The sequence below is a fragment of the Delphinus delphis genome, chromosome 6 (assembly GCF_949987515.2).
Source record: "Delphinus delphis chromosome 6, mDelDel1.2, whole genome shotgun sequence".
In the NCBI taxonomy this organism is placed as follows: Eukaryota; Metazoa; Chordata; class Mammalia; order Artiodactyla; family Delphinidae; genus Delphinus; species Delphinus delphis.
The window spans coordinates 99678212-99703876 of NC_082688.1; the positions used below are offsets into that span (position 1 = coordinate 99678212).

Sequence of the window (25665 nt, forward strand, 5' to 3'; positions counted from 1 at the left end):
GGAGGCGTCCCTGTCCCTGCCCTCCTGCCCTCCTGCCTCTGCTGTGGTAGGACGCTGCAGGCTGACCTGCCCTCTCTCCCTAGAGCAGCAAAACAATTAGGAAACACTGCCCACGAATCCCCAAAACAAACAGGGCTTGAGAGACTGCAGCCCAGCCAGAGGGGAGGGAGCTGCAGGGCTACCTCCTCAGGCCCACTCTTATCACCTTGCATCTCTCATCTCCAGCATCTAGTCTTTCTGGCTGGGTGGCTGCAACCCCAGAAAAGGCCAGGAGGAACTGGGGAGGACCAATAAACTGGGAGGAGGTGATCTGCCGAGATCTTTGCTCCCCAACTCCAGCTGGACAGAGGGGGTCCAGCAGCCCCTAGCCCCTCCCTGGCCTGGGGAGTAGTACCCCAGGGTTTGTGAGTGGTCAGGGAGTGCTGGCATCTGGAACGATCCCAGGGTGCTTGTGAGAGCTACATGGGGGCTCCCCCAGGTTCACAGGGTAGGGACCACCTTCACCGACAGCCAAGGAGCCTTCTCGGGGTGCCTGGCTCAGCAGTCTCCTCTGGATCCTGGCCCGCCTGGTCCTTCCATCTCCTCTCTTTTTGCCTAAGACTCCCCCCACCCCTCCCGTACCATCCTGCCCTCTACCGCCCACCAGGAAATGGCCAACTGTCTCTGGGCTACTCTGTCCTCCCCGTGTACCATCTATGGGATGCTGGCTGTCGTAGAGAATCCAGGCCCCAGAGGCCGGCGGGTCCTCAGTCAGGCTCCTGGGCTCTGTTCTCTGCTTTGTCTCTCTCCTTTGCCCTATTTTTTGTTCCATACTTGGCTCCAAGGCATAATCTGTACTTTGGGGCCTCTCCCTGCTTCCCCACCAAAAGGGCCCAGGCCTGGGGCTGCCTTGTGAAATGGAATGAAGGAAGGAGCGAGGGACTTTCTGGAAGGAAGCTTGGGGATCAGGACTTCTGAGCAAGAGAAGATGCTGGGAAGATTTGGAGGCTCCGTGAAACCCCGTGCTCCTTAGAAAGGGTGCTAATAAGCAGAAACAGTCTTAAGTCTCATTCAAATCCCATCTTGCTCTTTACGGAGGGACTGACAGTGAACTTGGCCTCAGTCCTCTAGCCCCTTGCTACTCAAAGCCGCAGCAGCATCACATGAGAACTTGTTAGAAATGCAAATCTTGGGTTCCACCTCAGACATAATGTGAATCAGAATCTTTCTTTTAACAAGAACTTGCGGTGACTCGCATGCGCCATAAAGTCTGAGAAGCACTGCGGCAGCGTCCTGCTCTCAGCGCCCTGGGTCTCTGGACCGGGCGGGAGACTCCTCATCAGAACTGCGGTGGCAGCACTGGTGGGAGCCACCTGAGCTCTTGTCCCTGAAACTATCCCATTTCAGGTCTCTCCCAGGCTCAGGAGCCCCCGTGGGATCACCCTTCCCTGGGCAGCACCTGGCTGACCTTTAGGTGCTGAGATGGCCCCAGCTCTCAAGTCAGATTGTTCAGACTGGTTGGGCTCCTGGGCGATTGCAGGAGGTGGGGAGGGGTTGGGGCCCCGGCCGGGACCGGGAGACGTGAGGCCTGGTGTGCACCCTTCTTCCCTGCACCCCTGCTTGGGGCCACGAAAAGCAGGCCCAGTCCGTGAGTCTTGGTGGTGTCGCTCACTTTTCTGAGCCTTTGAGTCTCTGGCCTTAGGCAAGGCAGCCTCTCCTGCTGGAGGGGGACCTGTGCAGCCACGTCTGGGTGAACTGTTTGCTGGGTGCCTCACGGGGTGTTGGATACACACCCACTGGTGCTTCCTTCCCCCCATCATGCTCCCCACTCCCGACTCTATTTGAGGAGGGGGAATGTTTATTCCCCAGGTGTTTATTTATTTATTATTATTATTTTTGGGCCGCTCCGTACGGCTTGTGGGATCTTAGTTCCCCAACCAGGGCTTGAACCCCCCTAGACCCTTGGCAGTGCATGGAGGGAGGGCACGGAGTCCTAAGCACAGGAGCACCAGGGTAGTCCCCCCCCAGGCATTTAGAAATCTCTGGGGAAGGAGGAGGTAAGAGAGCCTTGCTCTTCCTTGCAGTCTGAGGACCAGAGGAGGGGGTGTGAGAGGCGCAGGTGGCAGGTCGGGGTCTGCTCTGGGGTGGGGGTGGGGGTGTCTGGTCCCAGCAGGAGGGCTGCAGTCACGTGCCTCCCTCAGCTTTCTTTCTTCACAGGTGCCCATGCAAACTTGCCATCCCCGACCAGCTGCCAGGCTGCCCTCGTCTTCCTTGGTCACGCCATGGGTGGTGCGGTGGGCCTGCCTGCCTGTGTCAAGGCCAAGGGAGCAGTGAACGTGGCCCACTGGGGCCGAGCAGTTGTCAGCCGGGACCAGGGCTTGCTCTCATTCTGTTGTGTCACCTTCTACAGTGCCCGGCAGGCAGATGCCAGTCTGGGGAGCTTGGCAATCACAGTGAGAAAACAACAGAGAGTGAGGTCAGTAAACTCCACTCCACCCTGACCTCACATCTGGTCCCATCCGTCTCTGGAATGCTTGGAAACTGACATAATCCCAGGGAGAGGAAGGGGGATCTATGGCCCTCTCTGGCAAGGTCAAGAATTGGGTCACTACGCTGAGCCCTCAGTGGGTGTCACCTGTTTAGGGCCACTCAGCTGAGCCCCAGAGGCCAATGGGGAGGTTTGTGCAGAGGACCCTGGCTGCCTCTGGAAGCGGCACCCGCCCTCCTCCCCGGCAGGTGGAGAGCTGGGCTTGGGGCAGTTGTGGTGCTTGGCCACCGGCCCGATTGGAATCATCATCGGTCTCGAAGTGTGTTGAAATGGGTCTTTGCACAACCTTGAGGAGGGCCCGGCAATTCCAGGTGACAGTGCCCAGGGCTATGAGGAGATGGGAGGAAAGGGGACGAGGTGACAGCAGAGAAAAAACCCAAAGAGGGGTTAAGGGGTTTTCACAGCTGCTGACTCCGGAGCCTTCTGGGGCTGGGGCTCAGCCTGCCTCCTTCCAGCCCTAACCCATGGGGCTGGACCTCAGAGGCCTTCCACCCTGGGAGTCTGGGGTTCTGGGATGCCAGGCCAATCCCTAGGCTATACCACAAGGAGCCGAGACAAACTTCTCCCTGGAGCTTTTCGCTGCGAGCGGTTAATCGCCCTGGCATCCGAGGCTGCAGTGCGTGAGCAAGGGGCCTTCAGTGAAAGCAAACGGCCGCTGATTAATCTGACAGCTCCAGCCCCGCTCCTCTCTGTGGGGTCTGGCCACGCTCCATTCAGCCTCGATGGCCTGCAACCTATTACCACTGGCGCTTCCGGCCCTAATGGGGGAGAGGGTGAGCCCCCGCGGCCCCGCTGCCCTACTGAACCAGCCGTCCTGTCCTGCGTGAGGGGCTGGCCCTGGAGGAGCAGGCTTGGCTGGGTGCCGTCCCTGGGTGACCCCCCTCAGGAAGGGGGCAGACAGCTGCTCAGTGGGATTTGTGTGAAGGGATGATAATTAGGAGGTAAGTGGGAGTGCGGTCTAGACAACGGGGATGGTTTTTCAGTTACTTGCAGATTGTGGCTTTGAGAAAGCGGTCAGGCCATTAGATCATTCAGGCTGTGGGAGAAGGCAGAGAAGAATCGGGGCTAGGGGAAAGTCCCTCTTTCTACCCCAATTCACCCGCCCTGGCTCCTGGCTAATGCCAACGTAGCCCACACTGACTGAGTTCCTGCTAGGTGCCAAGTGCTGTGCCCGTGAGAGGGTGGCTTACAGGCTGGCGGGGACACGAGAGTAAAGAGGGAAATTACAGGTGAGATGAGTGCTAAGCAGAGGATTTACAGAGGGCCTAGTCTGGGGTGGAGAGGGCTTCCTGGAAGAAGCGCGAATCAGCTCTCCACCTGTCAGTGGTGCTTGGCGGGGAAGGGGAGGCCCATATTTCTGGACCCCAGCTGCCAGGCCAGAGCCCTTCCAGGGCGTCCTCGTCCCCAAGAAGCCCCAGGCCCTTATCACCTACTCCTTGAGATGCTTGACCCTCCCCTTGGGCTGCTTGGCGGCTGGGGGGAGGGAGGATTGAGGATGAAGGAAAGGGAGTGAGAGTCAGGCAGGGTGTGGAGGCAACCGACCTTGTCCTGGGCGGGACCCCCCTGCTGGGAAGCAGAAGCAGAGCTCCCTTTGCGGGAGAAACCCCCTCAGGATCTACAGCCATAAAAAAGGGGCCCCCGAGCTCTCTTTCGCTGCAGCCTCTAATGATGGGGTTGGGGTATAATGAATATCTGTGTGCTCATAAAACAGACTAATGACTGCCTTCATTTAATGGACCCCTTTTATCCTTACTGGTTCCCAAACCAGAAGGGACCGTCCTGGGGGCTGAGGTCCAGCTGTTTGGGTTGGGGGCCCACTGGTTACTGAGGCCCCTCGGAGGCTGCCTTTCCTCCTCCATCCCTTATCAGGTTGAAACCGCCCCGAGGAGTCTAGGGAGATGCCTGACAGTGACCAGCCTTAGGAAGTGGGCAGGCGATGGGGAGGGAGGAAGCATATACACCCTGATTCTTATGGACAGTGTCGACACTTGTACCACGTGGCTGCAGAGAAAGGGCACCTAGCAGCGGCTGACTGTACCCCCTTCCTCTGCCCCACACCTATACCAATAGGAGCTCACAAATCATCCCAGTGTCAACTCCTTCCCTTGAGAAGAGCTAGACCCCAGGAGGGAGGGGCTTGCCTGATGATTCACCAGCAACACCTGTGTTTTGCTTGGGAGCTCTCCCTGCTTGGGACTAGCCAAGCCTGACCCTGTTTGGCTTCCTGGAGCTTGGTGAGATCACAACCCTGGGTGTTGTGGCTGCAGGCTAGTGGGACCTGCCATGCAGGGAATATTTTTAAAGAGATACTTGCCCCTGTGTTCCCAGGATTAGCTCACTGAGAGACTCACGTTGTTCTTTGAGTCCCGCCCCGACCCCATTTGATTGTAGAAAGCTGTCAGGGGAACATGAGTTCACTTGGGATAAAATGGGTCGTGGAAGTAAATAATCCAATACGCTTGTCATGGAGAAGACCCTGGTGGTGGCCAGGGGACCTTGGGTGGCTGGTAGCATCTGAGGCAGGTGGGATGGGCAGAATCAGAGTCCCCACACCCTGGAGGATGGAGGGACAGGCCAATGTTCTTTCCCTAGAGTTCCGGAACTGCCTAACTGTGGTCTTTCGGTCAGAGACTAGAGAGGAGCCACAGGCCATCATGACAAGGTCTGCCAGTGGCAAGAAACTCTGAGTCAGCCTGCAGCCTCAGTGTTCCCATCTGGGCGCTGGCCCAGCCCTGCCTCCAGGCCATCTGCAGATAATTGGGGTCAGAGGAGGGCAGAGGATCCCAGGAATGTAGGTTCCTGGGCCCCTGACCAACCTCCCATTTTCGGTGCCCTCCCCTTGGAGGCAGTCGCCCCCTGACAATGCAGGGCAGAAAAAGCATCCCCCACCCCATACCTGGCCTCTCAGCAGGAGGCACCGTGGTAGGAAAGGCACCTTTAGAAAGGCTCAGAGAGCAAACAAGTGAGGTGAGTCACTCGGAGGTGGTGTCGTGGTTATTAGGCAGTAACAACCACCGTCCAATACGTGTGTCGGCCGCTCTCCTCTCTTGAGGTCTATCAGGTACTTTCATGCTATGGTATCATTTAACCCTCCTCCCCAAGGAGGCAGAAAGGACAAGGCTTATCATCCCCAATTTGCAGTTGGTGAACACAAGCTCCCAAGAGGTTAAGTGACTTGCCCGAGGTTATAGTCCCGATTGGCTGCAGATCTGGGAATGGAATCCAGGTGTCCTGGTCCATGATCTAAGCCTCCTGACTCATAGTCCAAGGTTACTTTGCCTGTACCTCATAACAAAGGGGGCTGTGTTCAGGAAATCAGTTCTAGAGCGAAGAGATGATTTCTTTCCCTCTTGCCGGAATTTCTTGGGTGACCATGAATACGCTCAGATTGGGCTGAAGGGCCAGTCTAGATCTTCCTAAATCTCTCCCGGGTCACGCCCAGGCCTGGGGGCAGGAAACTTTTTGGACAGGAGCGGGTCACTTTTGCCGGTGTCCTCCTGACTTAGGGGACCCTGAGCGCCACTGTTAGGCCACCGGGAGGGGCGTGGGCTGTGATGAGTCAACAGTTCACTAGCTTTAGGTTCTGCAGAGGCATCGGCAACCTGATGTGGAAGTGGGATCTGGAGGAATGAGGGGTGGCCAGGTGAACTGGGGAGGGCCTGGAGCCCTGTGGCTGGAGGATTTACCAGTGCGATGCTGAGAGCTCTCCTCAGGCCCTTGGCTTGACTAATAAGAGTTGAGGTTCCCTGTGAGCTTGGCTCTGTAGTTTCTGTCTCAATGCCCTCCTCTGCTTCTCCTTATCTTTCCAGTCTAGTTTCCACTGGTTTTCCACTATGAAGCCTTCCTCGAGTGCTCTCTCCTAGTGTTTCCCCTCTGTAGTACAGAACCATCCCCCACCCCCACCCCAGGCTAGACCCACAGCTGTTTGCTCTTCTGCATCTCCTCTGGCCCTGAGTTCTTCCAGAGCATCTTGTTTTGGCCCTCCCGCTGCTCTGTCTCCTGCTCCTGTGGCAGAGGTACATACCCGGGCCTGGAGGGGAGGGACTGACACACACCCAGCGCAGGCCTGGTCCAGGCATTCGACATTCATCAGTGCACTTGATCATCCCAATGACCCTTCAAGGAAGGAAATGGAGGCTGGGGGACAGCAGCCATTTGTTCAGGTCATTAGGTGGCAGAAGTGGGATTAAACCCAGATATTGCTGATTTCAGATGTGATTCTTTTCACCCAGTTCAATGCTGCCTCTCAAATGCTTGCTTAGAAGAATGTGGGAGAAAGTGACAAAATGGATTATGTGTCTATGGGACTGAGTCAAGGTGCTGTCCCCTGGCTTGGAAAATGAACCCAACCTGTGGCAGAAGAAGCATTTATATTTCATTAGATTCAGTTTGCTTGTTTGCTTCCTTCTTTTTTCCCAGGAAACATTTTTGCTGCAGTGATTTGTGAAAGGGCCTCAGGGCCATCCCTGTTAGATGTGCCCCTCACCCCCTGCCAATGGAAGGAGCTGCGCCATATCTCTGTGAATCCAGGAGCCCAGGTGTGAAAGCCACCATGGGGGATGGAGAGAGGCCTGGTCACAAGGGCTGATCCATTTGGGGACAGGTTGGGCTCTTCAGGTCTGGAAAACCACCAGATGCCGTATCTGTGGCCCCTGACCGTAGGGTCTGTGATTCTGTTCTCTGGCCTTTATGGAGCAGAGTGGGGGAGAGTGTTGGTCTCCCAGATTAGGAGTAGCTGGTCAGCTCTCGACCACAGGATTTCCCTTGCTTTCCTCTCCTTCTCTCTTATTGCAGCCTCTTACTCCTCTGTTCTCTCCAGTCTCTTCCTCTTCACCCCTCTCTTCTCCTCTTTCTCCTCCTCTCCTTCCTACGTGGACCCCAAGCTTCTATCAGGAAACCAATTTCTTCATATTGGCTCCCCTAGTCTACCTCCTCCCTATCCATCCAATACAACATTCTGTGATGATGGAAATGTTCTAGATCTGTGCTGTCTTATATAGTAGCTGGTAGCCACATGTGGCTATTGAACAGTTCAAATGTGGCTCGTGCTGCTGAGGAACTGAATTTTTAAACATTAAAAAAAATTTTGATTAAGTTTAATTTTAATTGGCACATGTGGCTGGTAGCTACTGAGCTGGACATCAGAGCTCTAAATGATACGTAGTGCTGGACCCGCCCAGAGGTGCCCCTTCTTGTCCAGGCCCTGCCTCTCCCCCAAGCCTCTGTGGGACCCAGCTTCCCTCCTGTGCTCAGCTTCCTGATCTGCGAACTGTGAGAGGCCACGGAGTTCTGGGCATTGGAGCTGGGAGCCTCAGTAGACTCTTCTGTCAAATAATGAAAATAATTTCTTGAGGAAGTTGCTCTAGCCTCAAGGTTTCCTTCCAACTCTGAGTTCAGTGCTTCTCTGGGCCGGAGCCTGCTATGATCAGATCTGGGCGAGTCCGTGTGAACAGCAGGACAGGCGCTGTGTGTGTGTGTGTGTGTGTGTGTATGCATGTGTGTGAGTCACCCATGCATGTATGTGTGCACGCATGCACAAGGGTGTGTGTATGTGGTGGAGGGTTGAGGCACAGCAGTGAGACCCTGGGGATCCTACCTAACTGAACAGCCTGAGACTAGGAAAGGGGCTGAAGGCTGCTTAGATGGGGAAGGTTGTGGTCTGACTCTACTTCTGCTGGGCGTCTGCCCAATCCTCAGCTCGGAGTGCTCCAATGATGCCCCAGACTTCCTCTTTTGCCATAAAAGTATCCCAGCAAGCCTTTCCACAGAGGCCCCAGGGGTTTTTTCGGGGAATGTGTGAGTTTGAGAGCAGGAGACCCAGGCTGCGTGCGGTCTCCCACAGAGCCTGGCCTTGGAGGGATGTGTGTCCCAGCCTGGGGAGCGGGGAGGGGTTTCACCTGGACCCAGGGCCTGGCTTATGCAATGCTTAGACTCTTAGTCAATTCCAACAACTTGGACGGACACACACGCACACGCACACACACACGTGCACACACTGCGTAGGGAGGTGTGGAAGGGAAATAAATTAGCCTTTGCTGCTTTGCCCTCCCTCCAAGCCTCTGCCACTGCAGATCCCCCCACATTTGGAGGTAAGGGGGGATGCCCTGAGAGAGGGTATTCTTAGGCTTCTTGGTTGAGATGGGGGCTCTAAGACTATGAGATGGGAGGGACCACTGAGAGGAGCCCTCTGGGGGCAGGGAGAGAAGCCCACCAGCCAGTAAGTGATGGGACATGGTCAGAGTGTGGACAGAATGGGATGCCTTCTCTTCTGCCCCAGAAGGTGTGCCCAGGCCTCAGGGATCCTGGGTCACAGAACCCCCCTGGCGGAGGGTTGCATCAGGGTGCAGCTGCATGCTAGATGCCTTGGGGGAGAGGGCACTGAGGGCTTGAGATCCTAATTTTCCAGCCTTCGGGTGCTTAGGGTCAAACCCTCAGCCTCCACCAGTGCCCCACCCCCTCTCCAACTGCACACAGATGGAGGGGGTGGCTGGGGGGTGAGCGAAGAAAGGGTGTGTGTGTGTGGATCAGAGGTAACCGGGCTTTTATCAGCCCCGAGTCAGGGAGGTGGGTGGGAACAGCATCAGGTAGTCCTGGAGTTCCCCACAAGCCCTGCTCCCCGCAAGGGCTTCCTGGGAAAAGAGCCCTTCCTGACTGGGAAGCCGCGAGGCTCTGCCTGCAGACCAGGCCTCTCTCTCTGCCGTCACTGTACAGGCAGGAGCATCACAGAAAGTGAGCGACTTAGCAGCAGACCTGCCTGGAGGCAGGGAGCTGGACCAGATGACCAGTTGGGTCCCTTCGAACTCTGGAATTCCACAGAGGGGACTCACCACACCCATGCCTCTTGGCTGTGTGGACCCACACTGGTCCACAGAGAGTCTGGGGTGGGGGGAGCCGCTGTTGGAACTAGGGAAAGGACAGTCTGAGGTGTGGGTACAGAAAGGGGTGTCCCACAGAGCTCTGCTGGAGTTTCTGAATTTGCTCCAGGGCTTTCACTTCCCTGGAAGGAGAAGGGGGAGAGTTGAAAAGGTCTGAAAATTGCTTCTCGGTTATGCATGGTTTTGGCAGGAAAGCTGAGGGCTGTGTTCTTCCTTTATCATAGCTGGCAGCCCGGACTTCCCACAATGCAGTGAAGGGGAACCTGAGGTCTGGCTGGCGGGTACCTCCCTCACACGTCTCTTGGGCCTCTGTGTAGCTCTTCTTGCTTTAGATCTGTGGGCAAGAGGTCCCCTCTCTGTCATGTCAGCCCTAGGAGCACAGCTGCCTTCCCAGGCTCATGACCTCCACTGACCCTGCTTGAACTGAAAGCCGCGCCTGCCCCAGCCCCTGCCTCTCCCTACCTCCTCCCTCCCCAGACAGGGGAGTCACCATCCAGGGCCTGGCCCCCAGACACAGCACATGGATCAACTCTCTGAGATGGTCGCCATTTGCCTGTCTGGACATTGCCTTTCCCTCGCTCTCTTTGAGCAGATTCCCCGTGTAGGTGGGTAGCTGCCGACAGCCGTGGAAGCACAGATGAGCTGTGGATGATGAGATCTGAAGGGAGTTCAGAGACCCCTTAGCGAGGTCGACCCTCTACCTTTTACTGAGGAACCAATTCAGGGCCCCGGCATCCACAGGACCACTTATAGGCAGCATGGCTCTGGAACCCGGTTCTCCTGATTCCCGGTGTGAGATACCTTATACCAAATGAAGTCCTTCATTTTCCCAGGGGCTTGGATGTGCATGCAGCTGGGATTTGGAAAAACTGACCCCGGGCAGAATTTTCTCTTCTTCCAAGATCTAAGTGGATCATTCTGGGGACCTGGCTGGTGTTTAATAAATGCCTGTTGATTGACCCGTGTCTCTGGGTGAATCGTCTCTCCTTTTCTAGAGGAAGGAGGGGGCAGACCCTGTAGGAGCTTGGTTTGTCCCTTCCTCGCTCTCCTCTAGATTTCCACTCCTGTCCGGCAGTTAGAAAAGAGGATGCCAGAGGACCCACACTGCCCCATCGCTAGGGGCGCGCTTTGCTGTCTCTTAGCTTCCTGCAGCGCCAGGACCCGAGGCAAGGAGTCAGTCTAACTAGGGCAGCCACCCTGACTGTTAGAGAAATAAACAAAGTATAGGTATTGTACCGAGGGGAGAGGAAAAGTATCTCAGAAAAGAAGAAAGCCAAATTTTTATATGAGGTGCATGGATGGGGGGAGAGGGAGAAAAAAAAAAAGCCTGGGTAATTAAGTTAATAGGTTTCTTAAAGAATGCCCATGTGAGTGATGTTCGACACATTCAAGTGTTGACAAGAAGGTATTTAACTTGACACCCACGCAGCGGGCAGAAGCATGCTCTCGGCTCCGACACACCTTCTTTGTCTGAAACTTGTAGTAAAACTCAGTGCTGGGTTGTGAAATCTGTCCCAGGGAATCCGTGTTGCAGGGGGTCCAAGGTCAAGCCTCCTGCTTCTGGACAGAGTTGGGGTGGGTGAGGGTTGCTACCCTAAACCTAAGTCCCTAGATTAGGAGAGCAAAGGCTGGGGTCCTCAACTCAGAAGCCCACGGAAGCTGTTATTCTGGGGGTCCCGGAGGACCCACAAGACTATTTTTGACTCTTGCAGGTGGTTGGAATGAAACTCTGTCCCTTCCCTCCAAGATGCAGTTGCCTTGTGGACCTTGGGTCTGATACCCAGGAACATCTGTGCGGTCCTGGGGCTTCCCTGGCACGATGAACTAGTGGGATAATCTGGGTGAATTGGTGAATATGGATTTTCCCTTTCTCTTAAACCTGTAGTAGGGAGAGAGGCCCCAAATCACCGGGCTAGTGGAAAGAAGCCTTGCCTTGGAGGAGGAGGAGGGGGAAGGTGTGTGTGTGTGTGTGTGTGTGTGTGTGCGCGCGCGCGCGCGCGTGCGCGTGCGTGTGTGTACTTAAAGAAAACTTTGGGTTACTCTCGTTTGAAAGCACAGGGGCATAAATTACCGTTCCTAAAACAAAGGAGCTTCTCCTTTTGCCAAGCAGCCTGCCTCAAAGGCCCCGGACAAGGATGGGGTTCCTTGCCTGCTGCGGTCTTATCAGCCTGCCTTTCTGCCCAGCTGTCATCCAACCCTCTTGTCATCAGCCATCTCTCATCCACCTTCTCTTTCTGTTACATTAAGCTCAGACTTATCGGGTGATCAGAGTTTTCAGGCTGGGACCTGAATTTCAGGGTCTCCGCCATTGTTACGGTGGCCAGATTTGTAAAGTGGAAAAATGGTGACATGAATGTCTTTGTGAAAGAAATTTTCTTTCTTAGGTACTGAGCAAAACACTTTGAAAATAAAGTAACCTAACTCCACAGTTGTCTGGTCACCTTGAGGACGCGTAAATGAACAATGTGAAAAAGCCGAATCAACATCCGTGGTTAATGGGTTTCCAGCCTGGCAGAAAGGCTAGCACTGCCCCTCACCTAAGGTCATATACAAAGGCTGTGTGTGTCTGTGGATGTGGTGGGAAGAGTGGGGCGAATTGGAATTTCCCCTCATTTAAAAATGGCGGTCAGGAAGGCAATCCCTTCTTGCAACAAGAAAGCCTGGGTTAGCACTTTGCTCTTGTTCTTGGCACCAGCCCTTGTTCTGGGGGCTCATTTCTGCTTAGAGAAGCCGGTTTCCATCCAGGCAATCCCACTGTTCAGGAGATGTAGGATTCTGGGGTTTGCACACACTCCTAAGACATTTCCGTTTCTAGAAAAAGGGGACAATTTATCACCTTTCTCCCTAACTCCTAATGCATTAGGACACAGTATTAAAGAAAAGGCTCTGGGTTGAGTAGGAGATACCTGTTAATTTTACAGTCAAATTTCCCATTCCTCCAATACTCTCCTGTCCCCATTCTCCATCATGGAGACATATCACGGCGATGTCTCTCCTTTAACTGATTGCCCAATTTGAGTTTCCTAAGAGCAAACTGAGAGGGTTAATCAGATTCCCCACTTTCTTGTTTGATGCAGGCAGGTGGCCAGGGAGTAGCCCAGTTCAGCACACTCTTATTGAGTGCCTACCATGTACAGAGCCAGGGCTGGGGGCTATGGGACTGTAGTTCCTGCCCTTAAAAAATTTTCAGCTCACGGGAGGCGCAGAGCTGCCTGAATTATCCTTACAGTCCCAGAGAATGCACATGCCCTGCTCAGGGGCCAGGAGGGAACTGAGAGCGTCCCAGAAGCAGACAGGTTTCCAGAGAAGTCACTTCCTCGCGGGATTCCCCATTTCCTCCCGCCTCCCAGCATTGAAACTGGGGACACCACGTGGACCTTGACAATGAGTCAATGCGGCAAGGGCACACTTTTAGCTGGGACACCTTTTCACATAAAACCTTTTTTTGAAAATAGTTTTTCCTTCCTTGGGAGACATCTGGCCAGAGCGAAGCAGACTCCTTAGTTGTGACCAAATACTGAAATCAGATCAGTGATATTGCAGTGTGTTTCATAAGGACAGACGTCGCTGGGAGAACTAGAGAGCTGGGCAGCTCCTGTAGCTGCCCAGAGCCTGAGGTTGAACCCCGAGGCAGAGCCCTCCAGAGTGGCCACCTTGCTGAAGTCCTTCCCAGGCCACCATTCCTTGTGGAGGAGGGTGGAAGGTGGAAGCCAGGGCCCTGGGCTACTGGCTTTGGTGTGCTGGTGGGTGCGTGGGTAGGAGGGCTGAATACTGGCTTTTGGACCAGACTTCCCCACCCCTGTGTAGGAGGCGTGAGGGGCTAGAGCTGGGAGGCAGGAAGTGAGCGCAGATGGGCTGCCCAGACAGCTGTGTGGGGGACAGAGCACATCTGTCCGGGTGAGTCTAGTGGGGCCCCTCCCCACAACCTCCATGCCAAGTCTACCCATTCATCAATAGGGTGTGGGCTCAGTTTGGATCCCAAATGGGGAAAATGGTGGGAAAGGAAAGTTTGAAGGCAGAGGCAGGAGCTAGGGGTTGCTGAGGGGGTATGTTCCCATGAGAAAAAGAATGTCTGAACTCTGGGGGAGAGGAAGGGATGAAGAGCAAAGAGAAACTTAAAAGCAAATGGATCAGAGTGCATCTGCCCAGGGTGGGCTTGTGGCTTCCAGGTGGCTCCTGAGAGCCCAGGGTCCGGCGTCTCCTCTGAGAAGCTGCCCAACTCCTCGCCTCTCCTGTGCTCCCCAAATGTCTTACACTGCAGCAATTAAAGTCCCCGAGGTAACTGCTCCTTCTTCTGTCTCACCTACTAGCCCGCGGGTGTACCAAGATCAGAGACCCTATCGTCTTCATCACTGAATCCTCACAGAGTAGACACTGTAGAAGTTTGCTAAATGAGTGAGCGATTGCATGGCCTAAATTGACACAAGGTTTCCCATTTAATGCTTTAATTTTCTCTAATTGGCTGTAAATATTGCTGGGGAAGCTTTTCCCAAGTAGACACTCAGAGATCTTTGGGAGATAGAAACTTTCAGATTCTCATCAGGAATTTGCCTGCGGGCCTAAGGGTAGTTTACCTCTTTAAGCTCTTTTCTAGGGAGCTGAGCACAGGGGAAAGGCTCATTGTTCTAGAAACACACTGACTTGGCATCACGGCCACTTGCATGTCGTCCTTGGGGCAGCTGCTTCCCCCTCTGTGCAAAGCTATTACCTGCCTGCTACAGAGCCAGAGAGGCAGGAATTATGAATCGCGTGGACCTCCACGAGTAGGGGAGGTTTATAGCTTCCCTGCATCTGTCCTCCATCACCTCTCTCTGCCCGGTTCTCACGGCGTAATAAAAGGAGATGCGAGGGACTTCCCCGGTGGTCCAGTGGGTAAGACTCCACGCTCCCAATGCAGGGGGCCCGGGTTTGATCCCTGGTCGGGGAACTCGATACCGCACGCATGCTGCAACTAAGAGTTCGCGTGCCGCAAGTACGAAGTCTGCACGCCGCAACTAAAAGATCCCGTGTGCCACAACTAAGATCCGGCACAGCCAATAATTAATTAATTCATCAATTAATTGATTAATTAATATTCAAAAAATAAATAAACGAGCTTTGGGAAAAAAAAAGGAGATGGGAGTTGGAGTTCCAGCTCTACTGTGTGGCCCCAGGTGAGTCATTTCTCCTCTCTGGGCCTCTGTGTTCTCATCTGAACAATGAAGGCTGGACTAGGGAATCTCTGAGTTCTCTATCAGTTCCTAATGTCACATATCTGGTAGAATGATGAGCAGGGAATGTGGCCCTTGATATTATCACTGTCCCCCAGAGCCTGGGCTGGGGACTTTCCCTTAACTTAGGCTTGCGGGGTTGGGGTGGGGGGAAGGAAGGGCCCACAAAGCTACTGCTCCACTCGTGGACGCCTGTGTTCACCCACTTGCTGCAAAGGTGACTCTTCCTGGATGAGTTAGTCAAGTCCTGCTTGAAGCCAGAAAGTCTGCGTGAATGACTCTTAAATGTTTCCCAAGCTTCTACTCCTGTTTTCTATTACCTTGTGGGTGTAACAGAAGTGCCAATAGGGACAAAGGAAGGATTAAAGTCCCAAGGGCTTGGGCCCCAAATGGGACACGTGTACTCTGTAAATCAGCAAGAAACTCCGGCCACAGGAAGCCTGCACCGTTTTGGGCATTTCTCTGGTCAAGGCTGGTTTCTCCAGCCCTTATGCAGGGATTAAATCTGACCCGCAGCAGGAAATGGGGCCCGTGGCTTCGAGTTCCTTTACATGAAAGTGCTCTCCTTTCCAGAGGAAAGGTGTTATAATTCCAAGCTACTTTTGCCGCTGTGTATCTGTTTCTTATTCACATTGGTAGCTGCTACAATGCCTTGAACAGGGCACGACCAAAGGTGCTTGCTAAATGCTTATTGAAAATAGTGAATTATAATGATGTCTTATAACAGATTAAGCAGAAGTGGGCCTGGGAGTGCTCTGAAGTGCTTCTGAGCTGCCATGAGCTGAGAAACAGTTTAACTCCTCGTCTGGGGCATCTTCCCTGCTAACGCTTAGAGCCTGGAGCCCTCGGGTTGCAAGGCTAGCAAGGGATTGGCTAGCAAGAGATTGGGAGGCAGGGTGGCCAGGACTCAGATAGGAGGCGAAGAGCTGGCGCCTCCTTCTGGCCCTGCCGGGCTGGAGCGGGCCTGGGGAGGGCTGGTGCGGGAACCTCAGCCCCTCGGCTCCCAGAATGTCACCTCCCTACCACCACCCCAGCCCCTTCGTCCCGAGAGAGCCCAGCTCAGGAGAGCCAGTGGAGAGCAAGGGAGGCTGTTATGTAACTGATTTAACTCCTTGCCAAACTGGTGACTAATTCAGACCGTCTCGGCCAGATTGGCTCGGCAGCTTTGGTGTCAGCTGCAGGAGGCCCGGCTGGTTCGTGGCTGGTTCTCACACCCTCTGCTGGAAGGATGTCTCAGCTCCCTTGCTGGCCTGGGCCACCACCAACCTCAACCACGGCTCCATCAGCACTCCTGCCTCCCGGAGACCTTCTCCGTAGGCGTCCAATCCCCCAACTTTGCGTCCCTTCCTGCCCTCCAAAAAGAGGCCAGGAAGACAGTTCATTTATGCCTGGGGCTCACTGAGGCCCTTCATTTTGCACCTGGTGAGGGTGAAGGGCGCTGTGGCCTGCTGCCCTTGGCTGGCTGGCCGGCCGGAGGGTTTTGGCTGCTAAAGTTCTCACTGTTGGGTCCAGAACTCGGGGCCCTTCTCCACCACTGCTCAAGGGGAAAGGGCTCCAGGGAACATCTGCCCTCACCCAGTCCCCTGGCCTTGGACCCCGGGCCCTGCAGGTCACAGGCTGCCTGGGTGATGCCGGGAGGGGCCTGGGCTCACTGCTTCGGTTCTCACTTTTCTTTTTTAAGGGGGGGTGCTTGGTAAGCCCAGCCCGTCCCTCCTGCAGAAGGCCATCCTGAGGGGGAACGTGGAGGGAGGACATTTGTGCTTATTTGGATACAGTTCAGGGAAAAACACAAAGAGGTGTCCTGACGAGGCCCACGGTATTCATAGACATGAGCGCTGAGGATTAGCTTATTTAATCCTTAACCACGCAGCCCTCTGTGCTGGGGATTATTCCCATTTTACAGGTGCGGAAACTGAGGCTGAAAGCAATTGGGTGGTTTGCCAAAGCCGGTAAGTGGCTGAGCTGGGCTTTGAACTCACTCCCCAGTGGCTCGGGAGCCTAAGCTGGCTCTGATACACTGCCTTCCCATGGCATTCCTGGGATGGGTTCCCGAGGCCTTTGAAAGACTTGTACATCTCAGCAGCCTCATGGCAACGGCCCAGCTAGACCCAGAAAATAATACTACCTTGTACTGCTGCTTCCTTCCGCCAAGCCCCACACAGACATGATCTCATTCACTTTCCCACAGTCCCATGTGGGCTAAGGAGGGGGTGGGGACTCCGTTTCCCAGGGAGGAAAGGGAGGCACAGAGAGGGACGCTGGCCTGTTCTAGGTCACAAAGCTGGCTGGCGGCAGAGCTGGGACTGGAAATCAGGCATCCCTGACCTTGAAGGTGGTTATTTAGCTTGACGAGTATGGGCTAGAATCACCCCCGAGATACAGCAAATTGGGGTGCTTTTCTTAAGGGCTGACTCAGTGGCTGAAACAGCTCCAAGATAGCTGGGCTTGTGTTAAAAAAAGGAAATCTGAGATGCATATAAAGGCAATCTGTATGCCAAGAAAGAGGCGCTGGGACTAGTGGTCACCACACTAGCTCCCCTCCTGGCCAGTCCCGGCACCGTCTCTCTGCTTCCCTTCCTCGGATGCCCTGGGGCTCAGATGCAGCCCTGGTGTGATGGAAAGAACAGTGGCTTTGAGGTCATGGAACCTGGAGAGGATATTCCCTAGGGACCCATAAATCAGTCATTTCCCCTCTCAGCTTTTCCACTTTTCACTCAAAAAGTGAGGATACTAACTACATGAAATAGACATTGTGTGTGAAAAATTTCATCAACTATAAAGCCTGCAGAGAGAGAGAAATTACTGGTGTTCCCTTCAGCCCGATCTCATCTCTACTAAAGACCTTTTTAAAAATGGCTTTGAAGCGGCGGGTCACACAGCAATTGTCCTGGTCAAACGTCTGTCTTCCCTACTGTGGCTTTTCCACTTGGATCTCTGGTACCCAATGTCTGGTCCCGAATCAAATGTTCCCTGGGTGGCCCCATGGGCTCCAGGACAGGGCTGGCAAACTTCTTGCAAAGGCCCACCTGGTATATATTTGAGGTTTCGTGGGCCACAGGCGATTTTGGTCACATGTTCTTTGTTTCTATCTTTCTTTCTTTCCTTACAACTCTTTAAAAACGTAAGAAACATTCTTAGTTCACAGGTCTTACAAGAACAGGCCGGTGTGGCCCGCGGGCTGTAGTTTGCTATGCCTGGCCTAGTGTAAAGTTGGGGGTGGGGGGGAGTTTGGAAGTAGAAAAGGCCTAGACCCCCAGTTTTGCTGCCTGCCTGCCTGAGGGCCTTCGGATCACTCTTCAACCTCCCCGGGACTTAGTGAATTGTCTGCCTCGTGGCTGTAATAGTCCCTGCTTACTTCAGAGGGCTGCGTCTACACCGCAGCAGGTGCCTGAGAGATGCGGGGTGGTATCATTACGGCTCAGTGGGTGAGGGACGGCCCACTCTGTCCTTTGTGTGGTGGGGAGGACAGCACCCTCCCAGAGTCTGGGATATTCTACAAGGTGACCAACCAAGGCCCTGCTTGGAAGGCAGAGGGCCAGGTTTCATGAGGAGAGGAAGACCTGGGGTTATGTCGAGGGGCTGGTTGTAGGGTTGGGACCTTTGTCCCACCAACCAGCTTTGTCTTGGGCAGGAAGTGGCGTCTGGGAGTCTGTGGGGCTACGAGAGGCTCCACACAGACCTGAGGCCCAGGGGGACCCAGGGCTTTGCCGAGAGGACGCCGGCGACTCCCTGGTCCCCTTGAGTCCTGGCTTGCTGTCAAGTGAAAAACTAGAGAAGGAAGCAGTTGTGAAAAAAGTGTGGGTCAGAGCATTTCATTAATAATAAGAGCCACCATGTACTGAGCACTTTTGTGTCCCGGGTGCTGGGGGCTGTATGCCCATCCCCCCATCCCCCCAGCGAGCCCGGGCAATGCTGGGGCGGGAAGGGCGGGGGAAGGCTCACAGCTGCAGAGGCTGGAGCCGGGCGAGGATGGTCCTGCTTTCTTTGATGTTCCACTGCCTCCTGGGAGCCTAGCTCTGCCCGTGGGTTCAGGTTTGGGTGGATACTCAGGTCAGGGGAGTGTGAGATCTTGATTGTTTTTCTTTCTTTCTTTTTTTTCAATTATGTGGTAGTTATCTTTAAGTACAAAGACTTTTCCAATCATGTCACTTAGAGATCATTTTATCCACTGCTCTGTTTGCCGTCAGTCTCTTGTCTCTCTCCTCAGCAATGGTAAGGTGGATACCCTTTCCACGAGGAAGAGAGATCCATGGTTTGTTGCCTTTGCCAATAACGAAAATGTTGGAGAGCCGGGTGGCAAAGCTATTGCCGTTGGCATCTTTCACATGAACTACATCAAAAGAACCAGGATGTCTCTCCCGGTTAGTGATCACACCAATTCTTCCCAGGTTAGCACCTCCAGTCACCGTGCACAGGTTACCAGTGTCAAATTTGATGAAATCAGTAATCTTGCCAGTCCCCAAATCAGTTTGAATGGTGTCATTCACCTTGATGAGGGGATCATGGTAGCAGATGGTGCGAGCATCATGGGTCACCAGATGAGGGATTCCTTTTGTCTCCGCAAAGATCTTTCTCACTTTGCACAACTTATACTTGGCCTCCTCAGGTGTAATACGATGAACAGCAAAGCGGACCTTGGTGTCATAGATCAGAAGAAAATTCTCTCCAGTCTTGTCAATGCTGATGACATCCATAAAACCAGCAGGGTAGGTTATATCAGTGAGGACCTTGCCATCAATCTTAATGGAACGCTGCATGCATATCTTCTTTACTTCATCTCCTGTTAGGGCATACTTAAGTCTGTTCCTTGAGACATTCCCTCAGCTTGTGGGGACCGGTAGATGGATGAGGAGAAAACACACCAGTCAGTTTATCCAGCATCCAATGCTTTGGAGCTGCTATGTGCTTCAGGTGTTTCTTGGGACCGCGAGCCATGGCTGCGCTAGGCACGAAAAGAGAGGCGATTCTTCTTTTTGAGAAATACAGTGAAAAGGACTAGTTCCTCGGCTGCTGGAAAAACCCCATCATCACCCAGCCGTGGAACCTGGAGCACTCTCTTCTGTGTACTTGTGCCATCCTGTGGCTGGTTCTGGAGGGTCACCTGAGACCAGCCTCCCGGGCTGGAACTCAGCAGTGTGACTCGGTGCACAGCGGGCCATGTCTTCCTATCGCCAACACCCTGCTTATTTCTGTGCCCCTTTCCACGTATAATTCACTGTTCCTGTATCTAGAAAGCCATCCTGTTACTTCTTTACCTGGTAAACTTCTACTCAATCCTTTAAAACATAGCTCAAATGTCACCTCCTCCAGGAAGCCTTCCAAGACTACCCAGGCACAGTTAGTATCTCCCTGTTCTGCCTTCAGGCACTTTGATTGTTATACTATTTGGGGGTGGGGGACAAACATTAATCGAGCACTTAGTACATCCTACGCCTTACGCTAGGCACTTTACTGAATTATGCCATTTAACATTCAAAAACCCATGAAAGGGTCTTATCCCCATTTTACAGGTAAGGAAGCCGAAGCTCAGAGCAGCTAAATAACCTGCCCGAGGTGAGGCTGGGATCTGAATCCAGGCAGTATGACCTCAGTGCCCTCCCTCCTAACCAATAAATGATATTGCCTCTCTGACACTAGTTATAATTACCCCAAACTGTGATAATAAGTTTATGGGTCTGTAAATGGCCCGTGAGCTGAGGCCACGACTTACGTATCTTTGCTGCCGCAGAACGTAGCACAGTGCAGTGCACACAGTAGGCACTTAGTGGTTGCTCATGGAAAGAATGTTGAATACAGAGCCTGTGGGGGTTGGGCCCACTAAAGGAAGGTGGGGTGCTGGGAGCCGGGAAAGGAAGACGAGTGGGGGACACAGCTGAGTGGGTGGGGCTTGCTTGACCCTGGGGGGGAGGAGGTTCCTGCTGCCAGCTGCCATGCCATCTTGGAATCACGAGCCTGGCAAGAACAACAGAATGATGTGCTGACACTGCTTAGTAAGCACCTTCAACATGCTAGGAAGCGCTTCACACAAGGGCATTCTAAGTCCAGGATAAAGGACAGCTAGTTCAAATCCCTAGACGGCTCACGAAGGCAGTGCCTTTGCAGGCTGCACTTTGCAAAGGATCATCCCGAGGCTGGGTCTGGACCCCGTGCCCTGTACGCTCTGAACCTTGCCGGCACTCTGAGAAGCCAGGCTGTGGAGGGAAGTTGCATGAATTCCCGTGTTGGGGAGTCCTCTTTTGTACCATGCAGCTCTGTTTACAGCGGACTGGCTGCCCGGAGGAGCAGAGTTTTCGAGGGAGCAAGGAGATGGGCATCAGGACACTTTCATCTCTTCCCGGCTCTCTCCACCCACAGGAGGTGGGACCCAGCCGGGGCCCAAAGCCTGGAGCCTCCCAGCAAGCCAGGTGGGCCTGTGAGGCCATGCTTCCTGCCACACTTGCAGGTGGCCCTTTCCTGGGGCGCCAGCAGGTGTCAGGGGCAGGGGTGGTGTACGGGGGACCCCTTTAGCGTCCCCAGTCCCCTCTGGGGGCTGGAGGTGCCCCTTGAAGCCACTGGAAACCTCTTTTCTTGCCCGGAAGAGGTCCAAAGCATGCGTGGCTGCTGACACGGGGGAGGGGGGATGGGGGGATGGGGGGAGAGCGAGAAGACCCCCCTGCAAGCCGCGTTCATACAAAATGCATTTCCCAACGTATCCCTCTGGCCTGTCGGAGCCCCTTCTGCTCACTGCTCTGTTTATACATGATAGACAACTAATTAACATCCAAACCTCCTGAAAGGTCTTTTCAGAGGTAATGTTCTGACAGGTTATGTCAGCAAGGAGCACTGATTTGTCTAAGCATGGATCACATTGTTTCAGATTGAATGAGGTGAATATTAAACTGCTTTAAATGTACTCTTCATAAAGTACTAATTACACACTCCCAAGGGAGAACAGCCAAGGAATACTAAACAGTAGAGAAGTCAACAGAAGGTTCTTTTTATAGTATGTTGCTGGGCTCTGTGTTTTTCTGTCTCCTTCTCTCTCGCTCTCTCTCTTTTTTTTACAGTAAAATCACAGCACGCTAAAGAATACACGTTTATAGCACAATGCTTCTCATCTAATTATACGGCAATCATTAGTTTTAAGCTGGATGCATTATATTTTCTTTGATATATTATGCCTGAGGCACAACTCTGCACTTATTGCTGCTACTGGCAGATTCCAGTTCCCCCAACCCCCTTTTCAAACCCCAACGCCTCTCTACCCCGCGACCCTTCACAAAATTATTTAACCCTTACTGTTAGTTCGCTTATTGTCTCAAAAAAGAATAATTGCAATTTAAATTGGCAAAAGTGGGGGAAACGGCATACCCTTGGTTCATTAATTGATTTATTTGTTTTTAATTAATTAATTTATTTATTTCGGGCTGCGAGACGCTGCACGCGGGATCTTAGTTCCCCGACCAGGGATCGAACCCGTGCCCCCAGCAGTGGAAGCATGGAGTCTTAACCACTGGACCACCGGGGAAGTCCCGCCTTTGCTACTTTAAAGTGGAAAAAATAGGAAAGGAAATCTCGTGTGTTTCTGGGAGCTGTGCAATTTTTTTATTAACCAGGTAATGTCCTGAATACACAGTCTCTGCTCCCCGACCCAGTGAAATTCCTTCCTAACAAATCCTACAGGATCACGCTGAGCTCCCAGTCGCTGAGCTCCATTGTCCCTCAGGGAAAGAGATATTTATATGTATATAAATATACATCTCTAAAAGCAACAGAGGGGTGGAAAACCATGAGGCAGGGAGCAGTCCCGCAAAAATGCAGGGTGGCCCTTCAAAATGCCTATCTGCAGACGTAGCGAGAATTCTGCTCCAAGAGTTTTTCTGGATATTTCTGACATCAGGCCTTGCCCATTGTTGAGAAAAAACAAGATTAATTTTGAGATGCCCTAGATGGTCAGGTTCTCAGTCCTGAAGGGAGAAGAAGGCCAAGTTCCATGGGAATGGATGGCCTGATATTGACCCGACTGGTTTCTTCTTAGTCAGGCCTCTAGTCGTCATGCCTCTAAAGATAAAAGTGACGGCAGGGTCCCAGAAAGGTAGCATCGCTTTTGTGTAAGGAGCAAAGTGGGGTCCCCTTTCCCTACTGTGGTCTTCCTTTTCCTCCCCCCACATCAAATCAGAGAACTGTGGGATCTTGGACTTGAAGGGGTTAGAAATTTCCCATCTTTAACAGTTGAGGAACTTCAGAGCACAGAGCTGCCTGCAGTTCAGGCTGGAACCTGGGGTCCTGACTCCCAAGCTAGTACTCTTTCCACTTCGGATAGAGTAACTCCAGATGACTCTTCTTTCACACAAATGACCCAGGGCAAAGGAATAAAATGACAGAGTGCTACGGACTGAATGTTTGTGTTCCCCTCGAAGTCACATGTTGAAACCCTAATGGTATCCATGTGATGGTATTTGGAGGTGGGGCCTTTTGGGAAGTGATTAGTCATGAGAGTGGACCCCTCCTGATGGGATTAGCGCCCTTATGAGAAGTGCCAGGGGAGAGTTTGCTTCCTCTCTCTGCTCTCTTGAAGCCATGTGAGGATACAAGGCTGCTGTCCAGACATTGGATCTGCCAGCACCTTGATCTTGGATTTCCCAGCCTCTAGAACTTGGAGAAATAAATGTTTGTCTTTTGAGCCACTCAGCCTGTGGCAGTTGTTATAACAATCCAAATGGACTGAGGCACAGAATTCTCTTCTCCGAGAGCTGGAAGAGGTCTGGAAAGTCACCTAGTCCACCTTTCTGTTGCTGCTTGAACCCCCTTCATGACGTCCCCAACCATGACTTGTTCATTCTCGGTTCTGGCTCCTCTGCGGATGGAGGGTTGGCGACCTTCTCCCAGGGTGTCAGACCATCTCTGTGCAGCTCTCATGGTTAAGCAAGTGTTTAAGAGCAGTGCACGCTGGAGCGAGAGTGTCTGGGTTTAAATCCAGCACAGCCATGTCGCAGCTCTAGGACCTTGGATAGGGGACTTAACATTTCTTTGCTTCCGTTTCCTCTTCCTCTGTAAAATGGGAATGGTACAAGTGCCTGCTCTATAAGGTTTTGTGAGGATGACAGGAGATGATACATGTCAAGCAGTGCCCAGCCTACTAAACTAACCAAGCTTAGCTATTATTATTGTTAAGAAGTTCATCTAGCTCCCTAGCATAACTGCCATGGTTGTAGCTCTGGGGCCCTACGGAACAAGATTAACTTTTCTCTTTGTGTGACTGTTTTTTTATTGTTTGTTTTGTTTTGGTTTTTTTGCGGTATGCGGGCCTCTCACTGTTGTGGCCTCTCCCGTTGTGGAGCACAGGCTCCGGACACACAGGCTCACACGGGCCCAGCCGCTCCGTGGCATGTGGGATCTTCCCGGACCAGGGCACGATCCCGTGTCCCCTGCATCGGCAGGCGGACTCTCAACCACTGCGCCACCAGGGAAGCCCCTTGTGTGACTGTTTTCAACTATTTCATTCATTCAGTGCTCAGCTGTCACTGGATGACCCCTGCATGCCAGGTACTTAGTGCCAAGAGAAGAGAGAGATGTGGAAAAGACTTGCTCCCTGATCTCATGGATTTTTTTTTTTTTTTTTTACATTTGTTTTGGCTGCGTTGGGTCTTTGTTGCTGCGTGTGGGCTTTCTCTAGTTGCGTGGAGCGGGGGCTACTCTTCATTGCGCTGCGCGGGTTTCTCATTGCGGTGGCTTCTCTTGTCGCGGAGCACAGGTTCTAGGCGCGGGGGCTTCCGTAGTTTTGGCGCGCAGGCTCAGTAGTTGTGGCTCACGGGCTTCGTTGCTCCGCGGCATGTGGAATCTTCCCGGACCAGGGATTGAACCCGGGTCTTCTGCATTGGCAGGTGGATTCTTAACCACTGCGCCCCCAGGGAAGTCCGATCTCATGGATTTTAAACACCAGAAGAATTTACAATTTCTCTTCAGAGCTTCTCTTCCCCAGGGGACATGCTCTGGTTTCTTTGCCTGTTCCTCACTTAACTGTTTTCCAGCCCGTTTTCCTTATGTGAAATCACTGAACAGAATACACCAGGGATGACGAAAAAATGGTGGCAAATCTGAGCTTCAGTCCAGGGCACACCTTGTGTCCATCATCCAAACACAAGAGACTGGGATTCCATGGGTGGATGGGACCCAGGTATGCGTTGTTTCTTTTTTTTTTAAAGCTCCTCGTTCTTTTTTTTAATTGATTAATTTATTTTTGCTGTGTTGGATCTTCGTTTCTGTGCGAGGGCTTTCTCCAGTTGTGGCGAGCGGGGGCCACTCTTCATCGCGGTGCGCGGGCCTCTCACTGTCACGGCCTCTCCCATTGTGGAGCACAGGCTCCAGACATGTAGGCTCAGTAGTTGTGGCTCACGGGCTTAGTTGTTCCGCGGCACGTGGGATCCTCCCAGACCAGGGCTCCAACCCGTGTCCCCTGCATTGGCAGGCAGACTCCCAACCACTGCGCCACCAGGGAAGCCCTAAAGCTCCTCATTCTTAAATCCAATACGTGTGTGTACGTGTGGGCATGTGTGTGTGTGTGTGTGTGTGTGTGTGTGTGTTTGTGTGCGCGCGCATGTGTGCATGTGCATCCCCCCACAGATGCATGCCCACAGCCCCTGACCCTGGGTAAGTGGAGGAGGCTGCCTTCGGGTCTGTCCACTTTTAGGGACACGCCTTTTTCTCAGGGCTGACTCCTGCCTTCTCCTAGCATCCCTCCTCAAGCCCGGGGTATTCTTGGCTGAGGTATTCCCCGCTACGTGAGGGTGCCAGCTGACGATACGTGAATCCTCCAGAAGGTACGACGTCATCGGTCAGTCCCCCTGCCTACCCCGCACGTCCATCCCTCCCGTCACGGATGCTGCCAAAGTTAGCACGATGGAAGATACATGTGACGCTGTCACTCGCCTGCTACAACCTGTTCCGCAAGACTCCCTGTCTACTTCAGGATCCCGTGCAAGATCGCGGCCCGTGTGCACGTGAGCACGTGCGTGTCTAAGCATTGCTCCATGCCCGGCGCTGTTCTTGGGGCCTCACAGGTGCCAGACCCGCA

At 53.2% G+C, this 25665-nt stretch overlaps 1 protein-coding gene and 1 pseudogene across 2 annotated transcripts in view; both read right to left on the minus strand.

Moving 5' to 3' along the window:
- The window catches only part of PEBP4 (phosphatidylethanolamine binding protein 4), a 257125-nt gene that overhangs the window by 25406 nt on the left and 206054 nt on the right, over window positions 1-25665 (minus strand). The window lies entirely within an intron of this gene.
- Window positions 18762-19547, minus strand: LOC132426777 (small ribosomal subunit protein eS4, X isoform-like; annotated as a pseudogene).